Source organism: Dama dama, chromosome 18 (assembly GCF_033118175.1).
Source record: "Dama dama isolate Ldn47 chromosome 18, ASM3311817v1, whole genome shotgun sequence".
NCBI lineage: Eukaryota > Metazoa > Chordata > Mammalia > Artiodactyla > Cervidae > Dama > Dama dama.
Window position 1 is genome coordinate 64,622,661 of NC_083698.1, and position 25,093 is coordinate 64,647,753.

Here is a 25,093-nt window from a genome sequence, read left to right on the forward strand (position 1 = left end):
CCCCGGACCCCCTTCAGTACTCCCGTGAGATTCTTTTCAGATTTGGTTTCCTTGGCAAGCTGCCACCTAAAAGTGTAGTTGAATAAAGTGAGATAAGTAGAAGTCTGAATCTTAAAAAAAAAAAAAAAAAAATTTATTACAGGAGAAGGGAGAGGGAAACAGGCAGAAATATATAAGGAAGATTCATGTAACTGAACATATAACAAGCAGAAGTAACATTATTCTAAAAGTAAACTGTTTATATATTTTACCAACTCATATATAAACCACTGTATCAGGAATTAAGAACCACAAAAAAAAAAAAGAACCACAAAAAATTTTTTAAACCTTTTTATACGCTAGATGTCTATGGCTATATTTATGTCTCTAAATTTTTAAGATAAAAGAGTGCATACCCTTGCCATATTAATAAATGTAAATTTCAATAAGCAAAAACAGTAATAGTCTAAAAGAAGAATGGCCAAAAGGCCCAGACAGACATCAACAGACAATTGACAAACTGCCAGCAAATAAACGGAAATAATGCTCAATATCCCTTTTAATCAAATAAAAGCAAATTAAAACAATTTTGACCTAATAAACTGGCAAATATCTCTTTTTTTTTTTTTAGTGACTATCTAAATGCTGGTTAGAGGTCAAGTTTGATAGGCACTCTGCATAGCCTTGATGATGATGAGGCAATTGGTCCAGGCTGTTTGAAAGCAATTTAATAAAATGTATCAGAATCCATTTGTTGGATTAATTCCTTTGGGAAAATGAGAGATGCAGATGAAGAGTTATGTGTAAGAAGAGTCATAAAATACTATGCATTACTAAGGAAAAATTCCAAATGGATGGAGCACCCAATAATAAGAAGGATAGCTTAAGTAAATTAAGGAAAACAGAAGACAGTACAGTCATTAAAATCATATTTTCAAAAAATATATCATGACTTTGGGGAAATGACCACAAAAAAAATATAATATAGAAAACAAACCCAAACACAAAAATGCAAATACTTTATGAATTATAGCTATCGGATACGGATGGATAGACACAGATTATATGAAGGATACACATCAAAATCACCAACAGTGATTATTTTCAGTTAGAATTTTCTTCTTTACATGTTTTTGTCTTTTCTGTTTTTTTTCTTAAATCAGAAAACAGCACATTTATCTCTAAACTTTTTTTAAAAGCCAAGTAAGAGAATCTTTGAACTTCAGATCTAATTGAAATTTTTTCACCATTTTTTTTCAAGCCAGCTAAAATTTGTCTTGACTCAGAAAGGAGCACACTAGTAAGTAGATTCTAGCATTAGGATGGGCTGATTTCCAATGTTAAAACTTTGAAACTTTCCTTTCCTAGTTACCCTTTCAGGAAAAAAAAGATGCCCCATTGTTCCTCTTCAGGGTATTTTTCTCACAAAGCCAGCTTCAGGGGAAATTTGGAGGAAAGAGAAGTTAGCGAGACCACTATTTTAAACAGAGTGCTCTAATTTTACAGTTCCAGATGACATTGCCAAGCTGCCTCGCGGTGCCTGCCGGCTTAGAAAAGAGCCCCGGGACTACATACAGGCACCAGCCATAAATGACACAACCGAAAAATGATTGCTGCTTGTTTGAGAAAATATGCACAGAATATGCCAAAAGGACTCCTACACTGCATGTTTTTCTGAATGAATTTCTTGTAGGTTCTGTCACATGAAACTAATGTAATACTAGGAATCCCTATGATACGAGGACCTCATTCCAAATGCATCTACCACATTGCTTTTGCCATTGGCTGGTTGAAATACACAACACTTCAACTCTGTGTTAAACACATTGCCTAATTCAAACATCCTATTATAAAGTTTCAGTGCTTGTTTTATCTTTGCCCAAGCATGGCTTTTAGTTAATAGATTTCAGAATCTTTCTTTCTAAAACAGCTAAAATCACACACACACGAAATTATTGCTGTTTGCCATCCTCCCAAACTCTGCAATGGCTCTCCACTGCATTTAGATTATAATCCAAACTCCTAACCTGGCTTAATACACCTCACCTCCAGCGTCATCTTGTAGCATTTAATCCCTTGCTTACTATATTGTGGACATACTAGTCTTTTATTCTGTTTCTCAATCCTGGCAAGCTTACTTCCATAGCACTAGGTCTTGTCTACATCTTAAGAGAATATTCTTTTTTATAATCTCCAAATGATTAGACCAGCTTTGTTTTCAAGTCAGGGTTAACAGTAATCAAGTAAACAATGGAAACATCTAAAATGTCCATTGACAGATCAATGGATAAAGAAGATGTGGTACATATATACAATGGAATACTACTCACCATAAAAAAGAATGAAATAGTGCCATTTGCAGCAATATGGATGAACCCAGAGATTATCATATTAAGTAAGTCAGAAAAACAAATATCACATGATATTACATGTGGAATCTAATATATGACACAAGTGAACTTAACTATGACGTAGAAGCAGACCCACAGACATAAAGAACAGACTGGTAGTGGCCAAGAGGGATCAGGCATATAGGAGGGATGGGACTGGGACCAGCAGCTACAAACTATTTCTATAGAATGGAAACAGGAAGGTCCTACGACAGAGCACAGGGAGCTAAATTCAATGTCCTGTGATAAACCATAACGGAAAAGACTATGAAAAAGAATATATATATGTATAACTGAGTTACTGTGCTATACAGCAGAAATTAACACAACATTGTAAATCACCTATACGTTAATAAATTAATCTTCTAAAAAGTAATCAAGTGAATGCGTGACTTAATCATGTGAAATGGCAAATAACATTTTTTAATTTGGTATTCTTGCTTAGGAAAGACTGACCTTTGTTTTCATCCAGTATTTACCTGGTATCTTTCAAATGCTTTCCTAAAAAACACAGAGGTTATAAATGTCTAGGCATGAGCTAAAGGCAGAAGCAAATGAATGAACCAGGATTTGTTACTGGTCACAATTCAAAATCTAGAAGGCTCCAACATCAATCTCCCCTATCCGTCCTAATTATTGTGCCTTAAGGAAATGATAGTGCTTATGTTCCTATTTCTTTCCTTTAAAAAGGTGTAAGATTTTTAATACCATAGCTCTAGCATTAACTCATAGCATTATTTACAAGTACCACTATTTCAGTCAGTCTTTGAGATGTCTCCTAATCAACGCAATCTTGTATGCACATGTGTAATCTCATCCCGTAAGTACAGAAGAGGCCTACTAACTTGTTTCTAACAAAGGGAATATGGCAAATGTTAGAATCCCCTGGCAATCCAGTGGCTGGGTCTTGTTTTCACTGCTGGAGGCCCACGTTCAATTCCTGCTCATGGAACTAAGATCCTACAAGTCATGTGGAAGAACCAAAAACAAATAAATAAATATTTTAAAAAGAATATGGCAAACTTAATGGGATGTTATATCTAAAGTTAGATTGCCAAAAAGGACTGTGATTTCCATCTCTCACTTTCTCACTCTTAGAACCCTTGTTTACTCTTACCCTGCCAAAAGTCAGATAAATAAGCCTGCATGTGGAGTTTCAGAAGCATGTAACAGCCATGTGAGTTTAGAAGTAGATCCTCTCTCAGCTGAGACTCAAGATGACTGACTGCAGCCCTGGTCAACATCTTGATTACAGCCTTGTGAGACCTTAAGCCAGAGGACCCAGCTAAGCCAAACCCAGATTCTTGACCCACAGAAACTCTGACTTAATAAGTATGTGGCAGGGTGGCGGGGGGAGTTAGTTTGTTACACAGCAATAGCTAACTAACACAACAGTTTAAAACACAAACTATATTGTGACATTTTCTTTTCTTATAGTTAGGACTGTAATGAAAGGAAATTTAGCTCCCCAAATTATAAGGAAAAAATTAGGTTGTATGGGGGTGTAAGATATTCAGAAGTGTCAACAATTAATCCAGATTTGTTCTGAAAGGTAATAATAACTATATTTGGTATATCAATCATAGTTGACACTCATAATTTACACAGCATTTTAAAATTCAACTGGTATTTTCATATTCAGGGGCATTTACTCCTCTTAAAAAGGTTTTGAAGTAGGTATTATTATGATCTCTATCTTACAGATAAGGAGAATGAGACTCAGTAGATTTCATGACTTGCATGAAGGCAAGGACCTTGTCTAACTTGTTCAGCACTTTTTTCCAAGGTCTAGCACTCAACATGTATTTGTTGGGTAGATGTCTCCCACAACAATATTATAGATAAAGATGGTGACTTTTTTCATGAAGTACTTCAATGGACATATATTAATCAATCAACCAATCAATTTCTATGTATATCTGTGTAACACACAAATATATATTCATGGAACCAATATATGTGTTTCCCAAACAACACAGGCTCCTCTGAAAGTTCACTCTAGCTTTAAAGACAATGAAGAGATAAATCCCCAATTTAGTCCTGTTTTTCATACAGTTCGACACCACCAAAAACAGAAACTCAGAGCAAACAACCCTTTCTTGGTAAATCAAATCTCTTCCCTCACATATCATTTCCTATAATCTTCCAGGATGAGGCTGGAAATAACAGACCTTTCTGAGAGTCACCAAAGGAGGTCATCAGCCAACTCAGACCCCGTCATCTCCCACAACACTCTCACCCCTTCCTGGCCATGCCTGGCCTCTGTCCCCCCATAAACATGGTGAGTAGGAAGTAATAGGTCTTGTCAAAGGTCACTATAAAAAAACCTCAGGCAATGCTGGATAGAGGAGTCCATAGAAATGCAACAAAAATGCTGACAAGGAAACAGGAGGTGGAGGGATTTCAACTGGGAAGTTTGTATAAGCCTTAAATTCCTTTTCTTTTCAAATGTTCACAGTCAAGTTACCCATTCAGTTTTCAATCACAGGCCAATCTCTACTCAGTACCACCTGATAAAAAAGTGCTTGCTCACAAAAAACACACGGAGCCATTAAATAATAAATTAGTCTACATTTTAAGAAGATAAAATCATTAGGTACAATTACCCTTGGAATTGTATGATTACAAATGGAGGAACTCCAACATATCACATATAAGATAATAAAGTAGTAATAGTCATCCACTCATTCAGCAAATTTTGAGTAAGTGCCTGCAATGTGCCAGCACTAGATGTGGGGAAAATGTTGATGAACTAATCATGCATAACCCTCGACATTTCAGAATTTAGATTCCAGTGAGACATAGAGATTTTTATGTTTTAAAATTTAAAAATCACTTAAAGAAATATACATTTGAAAATGGATGAATGAAGGAAAAGTTCAGGGTAACCTGAATATTTCATTGGTGGACCTAATTTAGATTGAGGTTCCTGGATAGCTAGGTGGTAAAGAATCTGCCTGGCAATGCAGGAGACATGGGTTCAATCCCTGGTTCTGGAAGATCCCCAGGAGAAGGAGATAGCAACCTACTGCAATATTTTTGACTGGAAAATCCCACAGACAGAGGAGCCTGGATGTCTATAGACCATGGGGTCGCAAAGAGTCAGACACGTGATTTAGATTAGGGAACAAGGGAAAAGTAGCAGTTATCCAGTTTAGAATGATCTAGGCAGAGGGCACAGCACATGCAAAAGCCCCGGAGTTAACAAGGACTCGGTGCTTTTAAGCACCTGAAATTCCAGTGTGTTTGGGGTTGTGTGTTGTTAAGAGGAGGCTGGCCTAGATGATGCCAATCCTGACTCCTTATCTGTAGCCCCAAACCCTTCTCTGAGAGGCATCATCCCACTGACTCCTAGACGTCTCCTCACACATACCATCAAAGCTCAAAGTCAAGTTCTTTGTCTTTCCCACCAAACGTTCCACGTGTCATCTTCTCCATCTCAGTTGATGGCAAATCCATCCTCCCAGGGTCTCAGGTCAAAAACCTCAGCAACCTCCCTGACTTCCTGCTTAGCCACACACCCAATCTATCAGCAAATCATTTCAGCCTTAACCTCTAAAATAAGCCAAACTCCTTCTCACAATCATCTAGTTCAAGCCACCATGGTCTGTTCCTTCTAACAGGTCTCCCTGCTGCCCCCCACCTGCTATATAGTCTGTTCTTCAACCATAACAAGGGAGGTTTTTAGAAGTGACGAATTCTCTTCTCAGAACTCTCCAATGGCTTGCTTTATTGCTGAGATTAATACCCAACATTCAGAACATGGTTTGCAAGCCCTACATGATCTAGCCACCCACTACCTCCTTACTGTCTCCATCCCTGCTTATACACCAGGGCCTTAGTATGAGCAGCTCCCTCTGCCTGAAAGATTTTTCTCTAGATCCCCCCAGGAATTGCTCGCTCATGTCAAAAGCTCTCAAAATGGCATTCCCTGACTATTCCATCTGGAGAGATAAAAGAGCACACCATACCCACCAACTTTCTTTTTAGCACTTAAATGCTGTATGATGCATCTCTACTTCTAAAGAAATGTTGTCTGTTGATGCACTGCCATGCCCTTAGAACTTGAAGAGTTCCAGTTAAAGAAGGTACCTTTAATGATGGATGTACTTTGCTGGGCTACCACATGGTCATTTCTAGATCACATAAAATTACAAACTCTTAGGAAATTGATTGTGTCTAATATCTCACTAAGATCGAGGTTCTAGAGAAAGAAGAGAAGGCCTATGTCATCATCTTGCCTATGTGCGTGCGTGCTCAGTCACTTCAGTCGTGTCAGACTCTTTGCAGTACCATGGACTGCAGCTTGCCAGGCTCCTCTGTCCATGGAATTCTCCAAATAAGAATACTCGAGCGGGTTGCCATACCCTTCTCCAGAATCTTGCCTATGCGCAACTGAGTTTTCAACCAGCATAAGGGGAAGGAGATTAAGGTCTTCTGAGCACATATTTCTCTTGCCAAAAGATTACTCATGTGTTTTTCTAAAATCATGAAAAAAAAAAAAAATCCACAGCAAACTTAAATGGCAAACAATAGGGGATGGTTTGGAAATTATGGTATAGCAACTCAATGGAATATGATGCGTAATCATAGTTTTGAAAACTATGTAGCAACATGAAAAAATGTCAGTGGTATAGTTTTAAGTGAAGGAAGCAGAATTTTAAACTATGTCTATGTTCTGATTCAAACTATTTTAAAATTATGTTAATTTCTGGACAAATGAAAAATCAGTGATTCCCTAGAGTGGTGAAAACCTCACTGATTTACTCATCTCCTTACATTTTTGGAGTTCAAAATACTATTTCAGTTTTCAAGTTATGGGCGTGTTGGTCGCTCAATCGTTTCTGACTGCTTGCAACTCCATGAGCTGTAGTCTGTCACCCTTCTCTGTCCATGGAATTCTCTAGGCAAGAATACTGGAGTGGGTAGCCATACCCTTCTTCAGGGGATCTTCCCAATCCAGGTCTCCTACATTGCAGGCAGATTCTTTACTGTCTGAGCCACTGGGGAAGCCCCATGGGAACATCCATCAATATACCTAAAGACACTCCCAGAGATCAAACATCTCATGCTGGTAACAGGAAATTCATGACAAAGAACAATGCTTGAGTATCCCTATAATCAATTGACTCAGGATTAACTAACTCTATATAAGGGACTATATGCTAGGTTCTATGAGGGAAATCAAAACTGAGCAAGAGTCAACTCTTGCTGTGATGGGGCTGATGATCCAGGAGAAGGAATTTATGACAGACTCCAAACAACCACAATATAAGACTTTTTAATCCTGAGAAAAAAATATTAACATAGCACTGAGGAATTAACTAGTTTTGCATTCAGTCTTTGCTTTGAGAGATCCAGAGATGAGTGTTTCCACAGGTGAGGACTTAGGGGACAAGAGCAGATGTTCCAGGAAGATGAGACTCTGAACATGGCAGAGAGGTACTCAACAAAATAAGGGCTGATTATGGGTTTGGCTTAAATAGGGCTTCCCTGGTGGGGAAGAATCTACCTGCTATTCAGGAGACTCGGGTATGATCCCTGGGTCAGGAAGACCCCCTGGAGAAGGGAACAGAAACCCACTCCAGGATTCTTTCCTTGAGAATTCCATAGACAGAGAAGCCTGGCAGGCTACAGTCCATGGGGTTGCAAGAGTTGGACACGACTTAGTGACTAAACCACCCGCTACCACCTGGCGTAAATATTGGGTATACTCACAGGGATTGTGGCTAGGGTTGGCCGAAAGGCCTTAGAACAAACGCTCATAAAGGCTCTTGAGCAGAAAAATGAGACGTTCAGAGCCATAGAGTAGAAAAATTCGTTTAGTAGCCGGAAAGAGTCCGAGCTCAGGGACCAAACAAAATGGTTCCAAACTCCAACTCCTCCATGTACTGGTTTTGCCACATTATCTGGTTTGTCACCTAACCTCTGAGCTTCACTTTCCTTATCTATAAAAAGGGATAACTCCAGCTCCTTGATAGGCTTGTTAGGAAGGTTTACATGGTAGAACAAGAGAGGAGCTTCCGTAAAGACTCAATAAATCATTTTGTCCCTCTCAATTTCCAGTTCCGAGAAGGAACTGATAGAGAAAACAGAGCAAAAGGATGCAGATGACAGGACATGGTTCATATGGGACCTAGCAGACTGGGCAGTGACATGATCATGATGGCCAAGGGAAAAGGCAAAGTCAGCAACTGTCATGAAGGTTCAAGCCAAGAGCTCAGGGGATGATCATGGCCCCCAGTGAAATGGGTAAGACAGAAGGAGAAATGGTATGGACTTGGTTTCTGTTTGAACAATTTAAAAACTAAGGAACAGCAGCAGTCCATCTAGCAAAAATAGCCAAGTTGAAGTTGGAAGTCAAGATTGGTGGCCTGGGATAAAAGTATGGGCTGGAGACCCATGGTATACACTGTAAGATTTTTAGTAGTTGACTGTTCCTATTACCAATGTCTATAATGCTCCTATCTACACTTCTCTACAGCTCATCTTTATATAACCCAAATGTACAGAGAAGTTGCTGGACCAAAAACCCTACTTGGCATATATTCTAACTAAATTTAGCATTGTATAGTTTTCTCCATGATGTGTTTTTTTTTAACAGCTTAGAAGTACATAATTCACATGCCATACAATTCACCCACTTAAAGTTTATAATTCAATGGCCTTAGAATATTCACAGATCTGTACAACCATCACCACAATCAATTTTGGAAGATTTTCATCATCTAAAGAAGAAAACACATTTTTCCCTCAGTAGTCACTCCCAAGTCCCCAGCCCCACCCTAAGTCTTAGGCAACCACTAATCTACATTTTCTCTCCATAGATTTCGCTATTCTGGACCTTCCATATAAATTAATCATACAATGTAGAGTTCTTTGTATCTGGCTTCTGTTTCTCAGCACAATGTTTTCAAGATTCATGTATGCTGTAGTATGCAGCATTATTTCATTTATTTTTAGGACCAAATAATTTTCCAATAAATAGATATACCACATTTTGCTTATCCACTCATCAGTAGATGGACTTTGGGTTACTTCCATGTTTGCGCTATTGTGAATAACCCTGCTGTGGGCATTTATATTCAAGCTTTTGTGTGGACATGTTTTCAAATCTCTTGGATGTGTACTGAGGAGTGGAATTGCTGGGTCATAACGTTTATGTTTAATTTTTTGAGGAACTGCCAGACTGTGTTCCAAAGTGACTATAGCATTTGACAGTCCCACCAGCAATGTATGAGGGCTCCTACTTCTTCACATCCTCATCGACACTGGCTACTGTCGGTCTTCTTTTTTATAGTCATCCTAATAGGTATAAAGTAGAATCTCACTGTGGTTTTGATTTGCATTTCCCTGATAGCTAGTGATGCTGGACATCTTTTCATGTGCTTATTGGCCATTTGTATATCATCTTTGTAAAACTGTCTATTCAGATTCTTTGCCCATTTTTAAATTGGCTATTTGTCTTTTTATGATGATACGTTTTTAGATCACAGAACTGTGATCTAAACACTGTGTAAAACAGAGGTAGCACATAGGCATAAATTATCCATCAACTATTAGAAAAGCAGAATTACTTTTCTTCCTGCTTGAAACATCTATGTTCAACTTGTTTATAGGAACTGATGGCTTTTGTCCTTGTCAATAAATATTAGCACATCAAAACAATGGCTGTTAAGCCTGGCAGGGCGACAAACTACAGCTGCATTTCATTCTTTGTTCTCAAGGTCAAAAGTTGGTGCTGTCCTTTTGACATTTCTTTTTCACAAACTCTGAAGGCAAATTCAAGGCCAAACCAAGGACAATGACTACATCAGCAAATTCACTCACCAGTGTAATATATAACATCTATTTTAATGTATAGACTTGTTTTGTTGGTTTTGTCCATTCCTGATAACGTATAGATCCCCATCTCTGAAGACTTGTTCTGAATTTTTCTGGGGGTCCATAAAAGTTTATTTTAAACACCTGCTTTAAAGATTGTCAGGTTATGATTCACACAACTCCCAACCTGCCAGCTCCTATAGGGTCCCATACTACTTGTCCTGGGGCTAGTAGTATGGGCATACTTATTGTTATGGGCTGAACTGCATCTCCCAAATCTTCAGCACTCTAGAATGTGACTTTAATAGGACCACCTATTACAGAGGTGGTCAGAGTAAGATGAGGTCCTTAGGGTGGGCCCTAATCTAGTATGACTGGTGTCTTTATAAAAAGGGGAACTTTGAACACAGAGACAAACTCATACAGAAGGAAGACATGGAGAAGAGAGACACAGGGAGAAGACAGCCATTTAAAAGCTAAAGAGAGAGACATGGAACAATTTTCCCTCACAGACCTCAGTAGGAACTAACCCTGCTGACACCTTGATCTGGGACTTCTAGGGTTGCCCTGGTTGCTCAGTTGGTAATGAATCTGCCTACAATGTGGGAGACCCAGGTTCAGTCCTTAGGTCAGGAAGAGCCCTGGAGAAGGGAATGGCAACCCACTCCAGCATTCTTGCCTGAGAATTTCATAGACAGAGGAGCCTGGAGGGCTACAATCCTTAGGGTCACAAAGAGTCAGACACGGCTGAGCGACTAACACTTTTTAGTTTCAGCCTCCAAAACTGTGAGAAAATAAGTTTCTGTTGCTTAAGCCACCAAGTGTATGGTACTTGATTACAGCAGCCCTAGGAAACTAACACGTCCGGCAGTGGACTTCCTCCTGAGTGCCAGAGCTGTGGCTGCCTTGGGAGGTGAGTGCCTCTCCCTCTGACACGAAAGACCAAAACTGCATTGCCTTGCAACCCAACGACTACACTTGCAGTTTTTAGTTATAACTGCTCCTTGAGTTTTTGTTCACAGTCATTTTCTGTTCTTTTCCAAGGATTCTGACACAAGCCCGTGCATGGGGCACTGGGCCAAAAACCCTGCCCTCTTATACCACCACAAAGGACAATCCAGACCTCCTAACTGGGTCAGGCTTCTCCTGCCTAGCTCCCTCTTCCCTGACAATGAGTAAATCCTCTCCCTTTCTTATCTTCAGTTAATCAATCCTCCAGTCATATCAATCCTACTTCTTAAATGGCTTTTGAATCTGGCACCACCATAGCCCAAGCCACTATCATCTCTTGCCTGGACAACCACACTAGCACCCTCATTGGACTTTCCACCTCCTGACCTACACTCCCTCACCCTCCCACAACATTCTGTTGCAATGACCTATCTGGTGTCTCTCCTACCAGTAAGATCTGGGAGGAGAGGGACTGTGTTGGTTTTTGATCATGTATCCCTGCTACCGGGCACATAGATGCTTGACAAATGGCTGACGAAGGAAGGAAGGAAAGGAGGGGGAGGTGGAAGTGATATGTAGGTTTTACTCCCTTTCATAAACTATTTCCCTTGATAGCTCAGTTGGTAAAGAATCCACCTGCAATGTGGAAGATCCTGGTTCAATTCCTGGCTTGGGAAGATCCACCAAAGAATGGATAGGCTACCCACTCCAGTATTCTTGGGCTTCCCTTGTGGTTCAGCTGGTAAAGAATTCGCCTGCAATTTGGGAGACCTGGGTTCAAACCCTGGGTTGGAAAGATCCCCAAGAGAAGGGAAAGGCTACCCACTCCAGGATTCTGGCCTATAGAATTCCATGGACTGGATTCTCCATGAGGTCGCAAAGAGTTGGAACTCTAAACGACTTTCACCTCACTTCACTTCATAAACTAAAGGCCATGGTTCTTCCTTGCTCTCAGCTGAGCACATCCTTGCACTGAGAAAAGCAATCAAGTCAGTACAAACAAAGATATTCAAATAATGCCAAATGGTATGTGATTTTCAAATTACATGACACAACTTTCTATCCACAGAATCCATCTAGATCTGAGCTGGTCTCCAGAAAAGAGGCACTTTGAGCCCTGTGCCTAGCTGCTGTCCTCCCTGGATCATCCAACATGTCAGAATCACATTACACACCCGTCACCTCTCTTCATTTGCCTGAAATTCAAAAGTCCTCTTTATACTTTTGTTCCTCCCATTAACACACTAAGGCTTAGTGTTCATAAAGCTTAGAACAAGTGATTTATGCATTCTATTTCTCCATCCTCCAAATGGGTATGAGCAACTTTTATCCCTCCTTTTTAAAGAAAAAATCATAAATTACACATAATAAAATTCCCTATGTTAACAATTTTTAAGTACATAGTTCAGTAGTGTTCCATGTAGTCACAGTTGTGCAACCAATCTCCAGAATCGCCTATTTTTTCAACAAACATTAAATAACTAGAACTATGTAAAGGAATGTAAAAGTTCCTAAATATACCTCCTTAAATACCTGCTAAATGTTAAATAAAGATTAAGCAAGAGGGAGAGGATATATATATACCTATGGTTGATTCATGTTGAGGTTTGACAGAAAACAACAAAATTCTGTAAAGCAATTATCCTTCAATTAAAAAACAAATTAACTTAAAAAAAGATTAAGCATCCATTTATAGCCTTCTTTTTAAAGATAGTATCATTTTTGTGCTTCAGGATTTAAAAAAAAGTTTATTTCCCAGAACGAGTAAAAATGAATCTTGGATTAAAGGGTTAACTTGTCTGTCCTAAGAATGTCCCTTCCTAAGGGCAGATCAAGCAATTCCATGTAATTTTTTTCCTCCCTGATTTTTGCGAGTGCTTCTGAGGCCCATGAAAAAAGAATTGTGCTTCTTTGCCAGGGCTCTATCCATCAGACGGAGAGACATCACCATTCTATTTTTTTTTTTTTTAACGTCTTGAATGGTTTGGAGATTAGCACGGGTATTTAGCAAAAAGTACAATTTCAAATTACATGCTGCTTCGTGGTGCCAAAACACTGCACCATCATCTTTGATGACGTCTACCAACACAGCACTAAGAATGGTGGCTGTTAGTCATCTTGCCTTGAAAAACTGGAAGATGAAATTGTAAACAATGTGTGCTTAGACAGGCCTTATTAGAAGAGTGTCTAAAAGATAATTTTATTTTTTTTCTAATCTAGCAATATCTTTTAATCACCAAGGCATGTGTGCTTGCTAAGTTGTTTCAGTTGTGTCCAACTCTTTGTGACCCTATAGACTATAGATTTCCAGGTTCCTCTGTCCATGGGATTCTCCAGACAAGAATATTGGAGTGGGTTGCCATGCCGTCCTACAGGGGATCTTCCTGACCCAGGGATCAAACCTGCATCTCCTGCATTGGCAGGTGGGTTCTTTACTCCTTGCAACACCTGGAAAACCCTTAATCACCAATTGTGTATCTAAATCAATGCGACAAATAGATACTTGCTCAAAAGGGGGAATAATTATCCACAGGCATCCTAAAAAAGATAATCACATTTACAAGCATATATGTTAGTAACAGTCTGGTCTTCATTGACTGAGGTTCTTGTTTATATATGTTTAACCACATATTTGTGTAGATATTAAGATTGCTTTAATGTTAGTATAATGCTTGGAAAAGGAACCAAAGTGACCCCTCCCTGGCACTGGTAACAGATCATGCTATTAATCCCGGCTTGTATCTCCCCCATTGAAGAAACAGAGGTGTAGGCAAAGACTACAAATTACTAAATCCAACTCTAGTCATTACTAGGAGAAAACAAAAACCAAATACTCCAAAGAAGATGACTCCAGGTCAAGTGTGAAGACAGAACATTGGTAAAACAAGAGTTAAAATGTTTTATTAAAGACAATTTAGGAGCTAGGACTAGAGTCTGTCTTGCTCAACAAATGAATACCTAAAACAACTCACATTTTTAATCTCATCGTCTCTCCACAAAGTTCTCTGACAGTCAATCACAAAGGAGCCTGAAGAAAGTTTCCCTAGATACTACCAAAAACACAGGTTTGCAACAGATGTCTCCATGAAACTTTCAGAACAGATTCCATGTTAAGAGGCTGATAAACACATATGTATTTGTTAATCAATCCAGGTCTGTACATGCAGCCTGAAGCTGGGAAGTAAGAGTTATTAGCAGAGAAATCATCGATGTGCAAATAATGCATGAAAAAGTATCAGAAAAACATTATTTATAAATTCAAAGACAAATGCAATAATATACACAATTGGGAACTCCCCACCTGGAAGCCATCCAGACCAGTGCTTATATTTAGGCACTAACTGATGTGCAAATAATGCATGGAAAAGTATCAGAAAAAATATTATTTATAAATTCAAAGACGAATGCAATAATATACACAATTGGGAACGCCCCACCTGGAAGTCATCCGGAATGCTTATATTTAGGCACTAATAAATGTGAGCTTTTTGCTCACACTGACCACCCTCCTAATTAAGGAACACAGTGTCAATCTCTCAGTTTCCCCACCTATACAATAGGAAATCATGCTGTGTGTTAGTGAGTGGAGGTTAAAATTCTCCCAGTGAATGAAATTACAGAAAACACAAATGTTATCACCATGAAATGTAGAGAAAGGTATAGTTTTGAACCTAAAAGCAGTTTAAAGTCACGTTTTGAAAGAACACGGCCAGAGAAACATGTACTTGGAACCAAGTTGCTATGCAGGGGATAAGGAGAGAGATTCAGGGTGAAATGACTCACGAACGCGGGAATGCAGGGGCTCTAGGCAACATGAAGTCACAAAGGACTGTCCCTGAGGTCTCTCCTCCCCTCCACAAACAATACAGTGTGTTGACTTCAAAAGAAGATGGGTGAGGAGTTTGGAAATTATTAGTTTTTGTTTTGGGGGATTCGTCACATCATTTACCAAAAGTACAGGCTGGAATGTTGTTCAAAAAATCATTAAAGGAAAACATTCTGATGTGTACTTAGAAATACTGATTTTTCTAACACTTAAAGGATGAAAAATAGAATGAACACTTTAACTCTAGGGGTTTGTAACTGACACTTTGACATGAGCAGAGAGCAAGTTTGGTCTGACACAAAGCTTGTTAAAAGTTTAGAGGGCAGAAACACAAGGGTATCCAGATGTCTCAAACAGTCAGAGCATCTCTTCAAAACCAGCTAAAAGCAGGGAGCATCTGGGGCAAAGAAGCAAGCTAGCAAAATACCTGAAATGTGGTGATCTTGCCCTTTTCCAAAATGGAAGCTTTCTGAGAGTCTGCGTGGAAACCAAATCCTACCTTAAGATTTCTCTGGAAGCCAACCACTTAAAACAATCCGCACCGAAACTTACACAAAAAGGAGCTAACTCATCTGTGGTTCAAAGAATTATCTTCTAAAATCTTCACGTTTGAATTTGCATTAATGACATCTTCTTAAACATGTTTTGTAGCGTGCAGCAGCACACCAATAAAACCACTTGCTGCCCTTTGAACTCTGAATGCTCCACTGCAATCTCTTTCCTTAAATAGAATCATGGAATATTAGAGTAGAAGATTCCTCAGCGATCAGTTAGAATTGCTGTTCTCAACCCTGGCTAAACTTTATAAGCATTTCTGGAGCTTTTAAAAAATATAGAGGCCCAGGTCCCCACCCCAAACAAATTAAATCAGAATGGAGGGGACAGGGTAAGTATTAGCAGTTTTTAAAAAATAAACTCCATAGGTGGTTTTATAGGGCTGCCAGGATTAGAACCATTGATATAGCCTATAGATTTACATTGCCCAATACCATAGTCACTGGTACATGAAATGTGACATGTGAGCATTTGAAATCTGACTAATCTGAATTGAAATATGGCATAATTGTAAACACATACAGGATTTCAAAGATCTACTACCTCCCCAAATCACAAAGTATCTCATCAACATTTTAATATTGATTGTATACTGATAATATTTCAGATATACTGGGTTAAATAAAATTATTAAAATTGACATCACCTTTTTAAAAATATTTTTAATGTGGCTATTGGACCACTTTAAATTACATATGCAGCTTGCATTTGTGGTTCCTGCCATTGGACTGTGCTGGTCAAGACCAACACTCTAATTACAAAAGAAGAAACTGAGGCAGAGAGCATAATGAGTTCAAGGCAGCACTTTGGAATCTTAAATTCTCTTCTGGCCTCAGGCTTGTCCCGTTACCTTAAAGCTCACTGTTGCAGAGCTAGGAATGGCAGAGCCTAGGAAGCCACCATTGGGATTTCAAATCTTTCTTTCTTTCATCTTGCTGGTTGTTTCCTCTAAGATTTGATATGGAAATCTATTTCCCTTATGAAAAAACGTCCCCTCTCTGCTGTGCACACACTTGTGATTTGTTATTGTAGGGTTACTCATGAAAGCCCAGTCACAAGAATGGATGTTAAAAATAAATCTAGAAAAACATTAGCATAAGGGAAATGAAGAAAATAAATGAAGAAGACTATTAAGGCTTTTAAGATGTAGATGCTCAAGTGCTATCCCGTGAATGTTTTACCCTGTTGCAGTTTAATAAATAACCCTGGAGACCCTCAGCATTCCAAAGTTCATCCTCAGCACAGCATCCCAGTCTCTGCTCAGAATGTAGAAGCCTAAGCCTGTAATATTTTCTTTCCTCTCAAAGGCAATGTTTTTCTGGACTCTGTTGGCACTCAGTGAGGCAAATCAGGCTCTTCCTAATGGCACACCTCATCACACCTAGGTACCTTTTTAGAAGTGGACTTTATCCTCAAAACCTTCTATCTCTGCTGCATGGATTAGTACTTGGTCATTCCGAAGTCAAATAGCATCGCAGTTGACTTAAAGAAGAAAATCTTGTTTTGATAACGTAAAGTGGTCCCACCAGATTTGGCAAAAGGAGATAAAATGTATTTCTTCTAATAATCAGCTAATTCAAACAAAAACAGAGATGTTTTTTGTTCCATGTGGTTTTCCCCCCTTGGGAAGCCAACAGAGAGAGAACTGCATAAAACTGGCTGAAATGTGTTATATTTGAGAAATCGTGCAACACAGGGGCTCCTCAGTGTAATCAAAGAATAAAACAGACCTGAATTCTGATATAAAGTGTTCATGCAAAGAGCTGGAAAGGAAAACTATGGGTCAAGCCAAACAACACATACAGTAGATGCATTCAAGATTTCTGTTGAGATATTCTTGTGCTCCATCCTAAATACAGCAAAACCAAAACATCATCTTAAATCAAATGTTTGGTGCTCTGGAGCCCCCTATGTTGCATGCATGATTTCTATTTGCTGTGATCAGTGAAATTTTGCCAGTCAAACCTCAAAGATCATACTTCCAGGTCCAACTCACTCCTTGTGTAGTAATATTCACCTATAAACAATCTCAAATACACCATCCTGTAAAGATAATATATTACAGACAGATCTTAGGCAAAAATGTATCTGTCAGAGTGAAAATAGCACTTGTTACTCTATTCAACAAAAAGAAAGACAAAGGTATTTTAAATTTAAGAAATTTTTTGGGATTCCTTCCTCAGAGATGAAAAAGAAAGGACAGGAAATTTATGAAAGGAAAAGGACAAGAAAGTAATGAAAGTTACTGCCTTTACTGAGATGATCCTATAGACCGTTTTTAGTTATGCCTGGTTTTTAGTCTCAAATGAAGTCTGGATGATGTAGTTTTACAGGGCATGTCTAATTACAATGGTGAAGATGAGTGGCCTTCAAATAAGGAAATCAATATCAGAAAAATTAATATTGCAGATATATATAAGAATAACCAGAACAAAAACTACAGTTTATATGGTCAAGGTATTCATTCAAAAGATCTGATAAAAATTTGAAAGGTTAGTAATCAAAAGGCTTGAAAAGAGCAAAGCATTCGAAGCCACGGGACAAGGGCATTTATGGCAGCTTGACGCATGGAAAGACCACCTGACCTGGAGGTAAGGACCCTGCTTCTAGGCTGGGTTCGGCATTCTCCAACTCTGGGCCTTGGATGAGTCAGAAGAACCACCAGGCCGGAGGCCGTCTTCTGCAAAGGGATGAAGTTGGTCCATCAGCGAGAAGACACCCCCTGCCCCACCAGTTCCCAGCTCTGCCAAATGCTATCATGAAAGTCTTTCTCACATCTGAACCCCTAAGCCAAAAGGAACTCTCATCACGACTAGGTGTGTGCGCTTAGTCGCTCAGTTGTATCTGGTTCTTTGCAACCCCATGGACTGTAGCCTGCCAGGCTCCTCTGTCCATGTGGATTCTCCAGGCAAGAATACTGGAGTGGGAAGCCAAATGCCAACATGGCAGTTTTCAATCCTTGTTAATTTTAGGGTAGAGATTACAAATGTGAACCTTGAGGAAGTAGAAGGAAGCAACTAAAATATGTATTTTTAAAATGTTAAAGTTGATTCTGATCTATGTCTCAGAAAACCTAAATGGGCAACAGAGTGAGCTTGGAGGTAAGAAATATGGAAATGTCACTGTAAATAGTATACATTCAGGAATTTATCCTAAACTTTTAAAGTTTTATTTTGAAGCTCCCAGAGTCTCAATAAGAGTTTCAAAATTTTTACTTTTGTTTCTATAATAGTATCATCAGTATTACCTGGAAACTTATAAAAGCCTTCTCTCTCTTCTCTTTTCTTACATTAAATCCGTGATTTGCGATTCCCAACAATGGAATACTAATGGATCCTCAAAAAGCACTAATTGTCCATTTTTTTCCTAATTACAAAATGTAAGAACCCTTTATTGAAAACATTAAACATGATGTCATTTTTAAAGTGCCAGAGTTTCTATTTAAAGCAATGCCATAAAGTAGATAGCTTATATAGTTTACAAATAGCAATACAAAAAGGTTCTTTAAGTCTGCTTAGCATATCTGAAAGTGCTTCTTTCTCACATTTAAATATGTGCGGCCATTGCCCCCCTCTCCAAGTTTATTACCTTATCTCAACTGTATAATTTTCTTAAATAGGATTCAGAGAAATAGTCCCAAATTTAAATTTTTAAACACTAATTTATAAAGGCATGGGTTGATTCCCATAATACAGCTGGTAGTCAAACTGGACAAGATAATGAATTGACTGAGATCATTGTTCCATCTTCATCCAAGAAAGCTGCCTCTAAAAAAAGATCTTAAATTGCTGTGGAAATCCAATTTGTAAGAAGCAAAAGAAGCATATAGATGGGAAACACCAGCCATGATCACATTAATTTTGTGGCTAACAGCACTGCTTTGAAGTAAAGAAGAAGGGGGGAAAAAGATGACAAAAATAATAAGTCTACTCAAATCCCCAATTTATTCTAATAGCATAACCGGAAGAAAACCAACTACAGACACAAAGTTCACATCTTGGTGATCCAGCAAACATCACACCCCCACAAAATAATTTTCAGCTTAATAAAAAGTAAAGGAAAGCTAAAGGGAACACTATAGGATGACGATGCATCATTGCCAAAAAAGCAAATTATAGTAAGAAATCAGGAGACCAAGAACCTGACATTAGTACGAACAGCCATGGAAAGTCCACGATTGATTGGTTTTGAATCCACAGGTGTGGGAAACTGACAAATAACTGTAACGAAAATCTTCAACTTACTGTAACTGAAAAGTCATACAAGGAAAATCTAACAAGCTACCATTCACTGACCCTCTTGTTCAAATAAAAGCTGCGACACCAGAAAGACATAAAAATAAAAGCACTGTTTATTTTTTTGTGGGAATGTCCTAATTAACTATCTGCTCATATATAAACTATATAAGGTCACAACTGACTTTTCATTGATAGGAAATATGGGGGTATCAGCCATTTAAATTCAAAACCAGTTGGCTTCAAGATATGATCAACTGAGTAAACATGTTTAGTCTGGGTAAAGTTAAAAAATAAAAATCACTATGAATCAGACAGGATTTAAATATAACATTTATATAGCATGCTACAAGCAAAAGAAAAGGAGAAAACTTACAGGGAAGCACAATAAAGAAAGGAGTTCTTTAATTGCTTTCTTTTTAAGTTTTATAACTAAAGTAATAACTGATATTCCATCAACAGCATCCTTCTTCAGGGAATACTCATCTAGGATGTTTTTTTTTTTTCTATTTCTAATTTTTAGGTTTCTTTTTTAATCAAAACTTAAGTAGCTACTGAAGTGATTCATGAAAGCTTGGGGGAAAAGAGAATTCTTACCTGGCATATCATTTCACATGTCTCGTAGCTCCCCTACTGCAGTTCCCATGCTCACGAACATTATTTTACCCAGGAAATAATGGTCTTATTCACACACACAAACACACACAAAACCTTCCAATCAAATGTTATCAAGTCTCAGGAAACTACAACAGCAACATTAAAAGTCAGTGTAAAATAAGAATTCCACTTACGAATCTCATCTATGAAAATACAAGATGGTTTTCCTGGAACCAACTACAAAGTTCCCTTTCTCCTTAATAGCGTAATAAACATCATCTTACCATTATCTGTAGAATAAAACAACGTGTTGCTTCCTGCAGCCACCAAATCAAGTTTTTCCTTCCTTTCTTTCTAGTAAATTCTTTCTCACCAGCAAGATTAGGAAGAAAATTAAGCTTTAAGTATTTGCTTCAGTAATTCAGACCACAACACTGAGAAACCAGCTCTTAGTAAAAGAAAAAAAAAGAAAAAAAAAAGAACAGGTCTGGTATTTTACAATCACTTCTGCAATCCACAGGTACCTCCTGGACTCCCGTACCTCCTCTCCTTTCTGGTTCTAAGTTTCTTTTAGTAATGAGACTAATTTTTCCAGAAGCCTTGAACTCCCCAGATTTAACTGACATGGAAAATGTGACTAAAAACTTGTAGAACTGTCTAGCCTCCAACCCTACACAGAATCAACTTTGTTGTAAGTGTTGAAGAACACTTCGCAAGCAGCTACTTGCTCCTTTAGACTCCTGCACGACACAGCACAGAAGACCAAATAACTGCGCCATCTAGTTAGCAAGCTGCACTCTCCATTCTAAAAGGGGGGACACCTTCAAACTCTGGGACTTAAGGACTTGTCAGGGTTCAGCTGCTCTAAAGGTCCAATTGTTTATTTAAATAAAAAAAAATATCGCTACTGAGATAATCCACATCTAGTGGATATGGGAAAATTTAGGTTATAATGGCACTACAAACTTTTACATCTAACTTTGATTTACAAGATAAAAGCAAGTTTTAAATTAAAAGGGCTTTCTGTTAATAGAGCTTATTATTCTGAAGACGGGGAATGATTTTCTTCGAAAGTTGTCCCTGGGTGCATGCCTATTATCTGTGCTTTTCCCCTTCCACTAATGAGCATTTATCTAAAGAGCCTGTTAATCCTCTGATGTGTGCTTCTGGTCAGAGGTAACAGTTTGAATAAAACCACTAATCACTGATCACTAAATCACTGATCATTAATCACACTCTCCAGTGCTGGTGACCTGGGCCATTTTCCCCTTTAGGTCTAGGTATGCATCACAAACAAGAAGTTTTCACATTTCAGATGCACATGTATTGTGTGTGGGGTCATACTATTTCATCTCTAGATGTGAATAAATAATAAATACTGCCACAAACTTGGGGAATGATGTCAATTAGACCCCAGACATGAGTTTCACAAATGCCTACTCTACAGCATGGCTTTCACTCTGAAGAAAGTAGATCTGATTATAACAAAACATGTGTTCTTCAAGAAATTCCCACATACTCAGAATATAAATTTTCCTTTATTTAGCTTTCACCAGTTTCAAATCAGAGAGCACTCAGCTCTTCTGCACCCCCTCTATTCAAAAGCCTGTTAAGAAATCTTTTATTTAATTTCTGCTACACACTGCAGCCCCACCCCCACCCCCCCACCCGGAGTTCTTTTTACTTTTATCCCTTTAACATGTCATATACAGTATTTTTATTCAACTGCCAGATATGGGGATTCTGACTCAATTCAATGACTTACGTATTTAACTTTCTATTTAAATACAGAAAGTTAATGTCAAGAGAAAAAAAGTTAACACACGCCCCACTTTATTGTAAGATATTTTGCGTTCAATGACTTACATTCCCTCACTTTGGAAATGAAACGTTTAATCTCGAGCCTTCCAGCTAAATTTGATTTAGTCAGCATCCTCAGCCTTCCCTCTTCGGATAACCGTCTGAGGAAGGCGCTGTGTGAAGTTAAGTACTTTGCTTGCAGGGAGTGGGTTGTTTTCCTAAGTCACCACAGGGACAAAGTACTATCACAGTGTCTCTGAACATTTCCTGAGACGCCTTTTCTATCAGAGTTGAGCAGTTTGCCCTGGAGAAGAGGGTTCACTGGTGCCTTTCTTAAATAATAGAGAAGAGCAGATTGTGTGTGCGTCCATCAGGTACTGCGCTCCCTCAGCCACCAGAAGCTCTTACCCACACTCCAGGGGCTGTGATCGCCCCAGGGAAAGCAGTCAAAGGCGGAGGCGGGGCCAGAGTGATAACGGTGTGGGCGGTAGAGCGGGTGGAGAAAGAGGGATCTGGGAGGAGAGGGCAATAACGGTGCCCAGGGAACCCGCGATTGTACGAGTATGTTGGGGGTTGGAGACGGAAAGCCTTGCCTTGTCAGCACTTCTAAGGCCCCCAACCCTTGAGTATCTGAAGCTGTTAATCAAACACTTATTGGTCTGCAGAATGACGTAATGGACCTGTATCCAGCCTTTATTCCTTGACACATGTCAGAGAAGGAGGGAAAAATAAAAATCAAACACTCTGTAGACTCTGACAACGAAATATACAAGTAACCCACTTCAGTTCCCGGCCTTGAACAAGTCTCAAGTGGGGGCGGCACTTGTTCAGGGAAAGTTGGGGTGGACAAGATCTTTATCTACCAGATACTCAGCCCCTCCCCACCCCCGAAATAAATCTATGGCAAAGGAAAAACGGGATGCAGCCGCCAGGAGAAAACATCTCCTTGGTTCCTTCGTGAGTCTTGCCCCTCTAAGAACGTCCTGAAAAGTTTTGAGCTATTCCGTGGAGAATCTGGTGGAGAGGAAGGCTCCGCCGCCGTGTCCTGAGAACTGCAGCCTCGTCGAAGGCGGGAGCTGTCATTTGGGGCAGCGGTGGGGAAGAGGTAATGGTGCCAGCGAAAACCGGACGGAGGCAAGAGGCGGCTGCAGGAGTGAAGACGAGGAGAGCCTCGCCACTGTCGAGCCTTCCAAGCCTGCAGTGAAAGCCAAGTGCCCTCCGAGGGCGATGCCCCCTCATTCTCTGGCGCGCGCGCCCACCACCTGCGGTGGGCAGCCCTGCAAGAGGTGGCAGCAGCAGGCTTGGGGCCCGGGAGGGAGCTAGCCCCCAGTGCACCCGCCCGTCCGCCCCCTAGGTGACCCGGCGTCCTCGCCGCGCCCGCTGGAAGTTTGCAAACTTTCTCCGGGGGTTCCGCCGCATCACCGGGAAGTTGGGGACGCGGGGGGGAGGTTCCTGTCTCGCCGTCTCCGCTGCTGCCGCCTCTGCCGCCGCTTGACCGCACTTCTGGAGGGTTCCGCACCTTGCCAGGTCTCTGGAGGCAAACACACACCCCCGATTCATAACTGTTCCCCGTGTCAGGGAAACACACGCGCGCTCCTACACACGCACGCACGCTGGGGCGGACACGGCGCTCGCTCCACGTTAGCATCCCTCCAGTCGCACGGCGCGGCGGCCACCAAGACGCGCTCCGGGACGGACACGGCGTGGGGTCTCTGGGGTAGCCTCAGGACACGGCCGATTCCACAGTCCACCAGTATTTGGGGCCTGACTTCCCTCTGGTCCGTCAAAGTGTTTACAAACACAGATCATCCTCCAAAAAGAAAATGCATCGCATCTTCCCTACTCCTTGCCCTGCGACCTGCCCACTGGACCAAGTAACCTCGCGGCTGCTGCCGAGAACCAACCCCTGCAAACAAGTACGCTCCCGAGACGGCTCCCGCGGCAAGTGCAACAAAAGTGACTAAATGCAAAAGCCCCAGAAGTGGCCTAGCCGTATTTTTAGGAACTTACCAAACAAGTGTGGAGAAGGCAAGAGCGGAGCCCGGGTGAAGGGACCACGTTGGACTGAGCAAAGATTACAATACATTCTATTTAGAGTGCATTACATCACCCCCCCGGTGACGTCACGTGGGATTCCTGAACTTCTAAATCATTGCGGTCCGTGGGGGGAGGGAGGAAGGGAGGGGCGGGGCCGTCGCGCCGAGGGGGCGGGCTCCGCCCCGGCCCCGCCCCACCCCCGCCCCACGAGCGGACCCTGGTGCACCCGCGGGGAAGCGGCGGCGGCAGCGGCGACCGCGCAAGCAACAGCTTGCAGAGCCCAGCGCCGTGTGCCACGGCTCCCTGACATGAGTGGTGTGAGTCAGCTTGGAAACAATCCTCATGGTTTCAGACAGGACCACGGAGGAGGCAGGGACCTAGGCTCTCCCGTGAGTAGGGCCTGGTAGCATTTAAAAGGTGTGGGGATGGGGCGAGGTGGGGAGGGGTGCCGAAGAGCGCAGGGAAGACTTTCTCCAAACAGAAATGCGGGACGCTCCCCCTTCCCCCACCAGCAGATGTCCAGCTCCCTTTTGCTGCGACAGTCGTGACCTCATTACAGTGTTCCCTGCATCCTGGCTTCTCAGAGCACTCACTGGACACCCCTTTTCACCTCCCGCCCCCGCCCCTCTCCAGCTCACTTCCAAGGGAATAACTTCTTTATTGTGCACACTCATGTGGAATACACTGCCCCCACCCTTTCCAAGACCCCTGCTTCTCGCGTCTGAGAGCTGGAAAAAGAGTTGCTCCTGGAAGGGAAAGGTGTATCGCGGCTAGAGCCAAGTGATGAGCCTGATTTAGACTCAGCGTCAGAGCCGGAAGGGCCATTGGCGATCACTTCCAGAGCCTCGTCTGTAACTCGCCCAAGCTCCTGGCTGACAAGTGGTAGGGTAAGAGCCCCT

The 25,093-nt window shown here is 40.7% G+C and overlaps 1 protein-coding gene across 1 annotated transcript in view; it reads right to left on the reverse strand.

Annotated features, from left to right (window-relative positions):
• The window catches only part of CREB5 (cAMP responsive element binding protein 5), a 426,112-nt gene extending 401,870 nt beyond the window's left edge, over positions 1-24,242 (reverse strand). The window contains exon 1 of the mRNA XM_061165457.1: positions 24,168-24,242. The gene's annotated coding sequence lies outside the window, so the exon portion shown is untranslated. The remainder of the gene's footprint in view (positions 1-24,167) is intronic.
• Between the last annotated feature and the right edge of the window lie 851 nt (positions 24,243-25,093).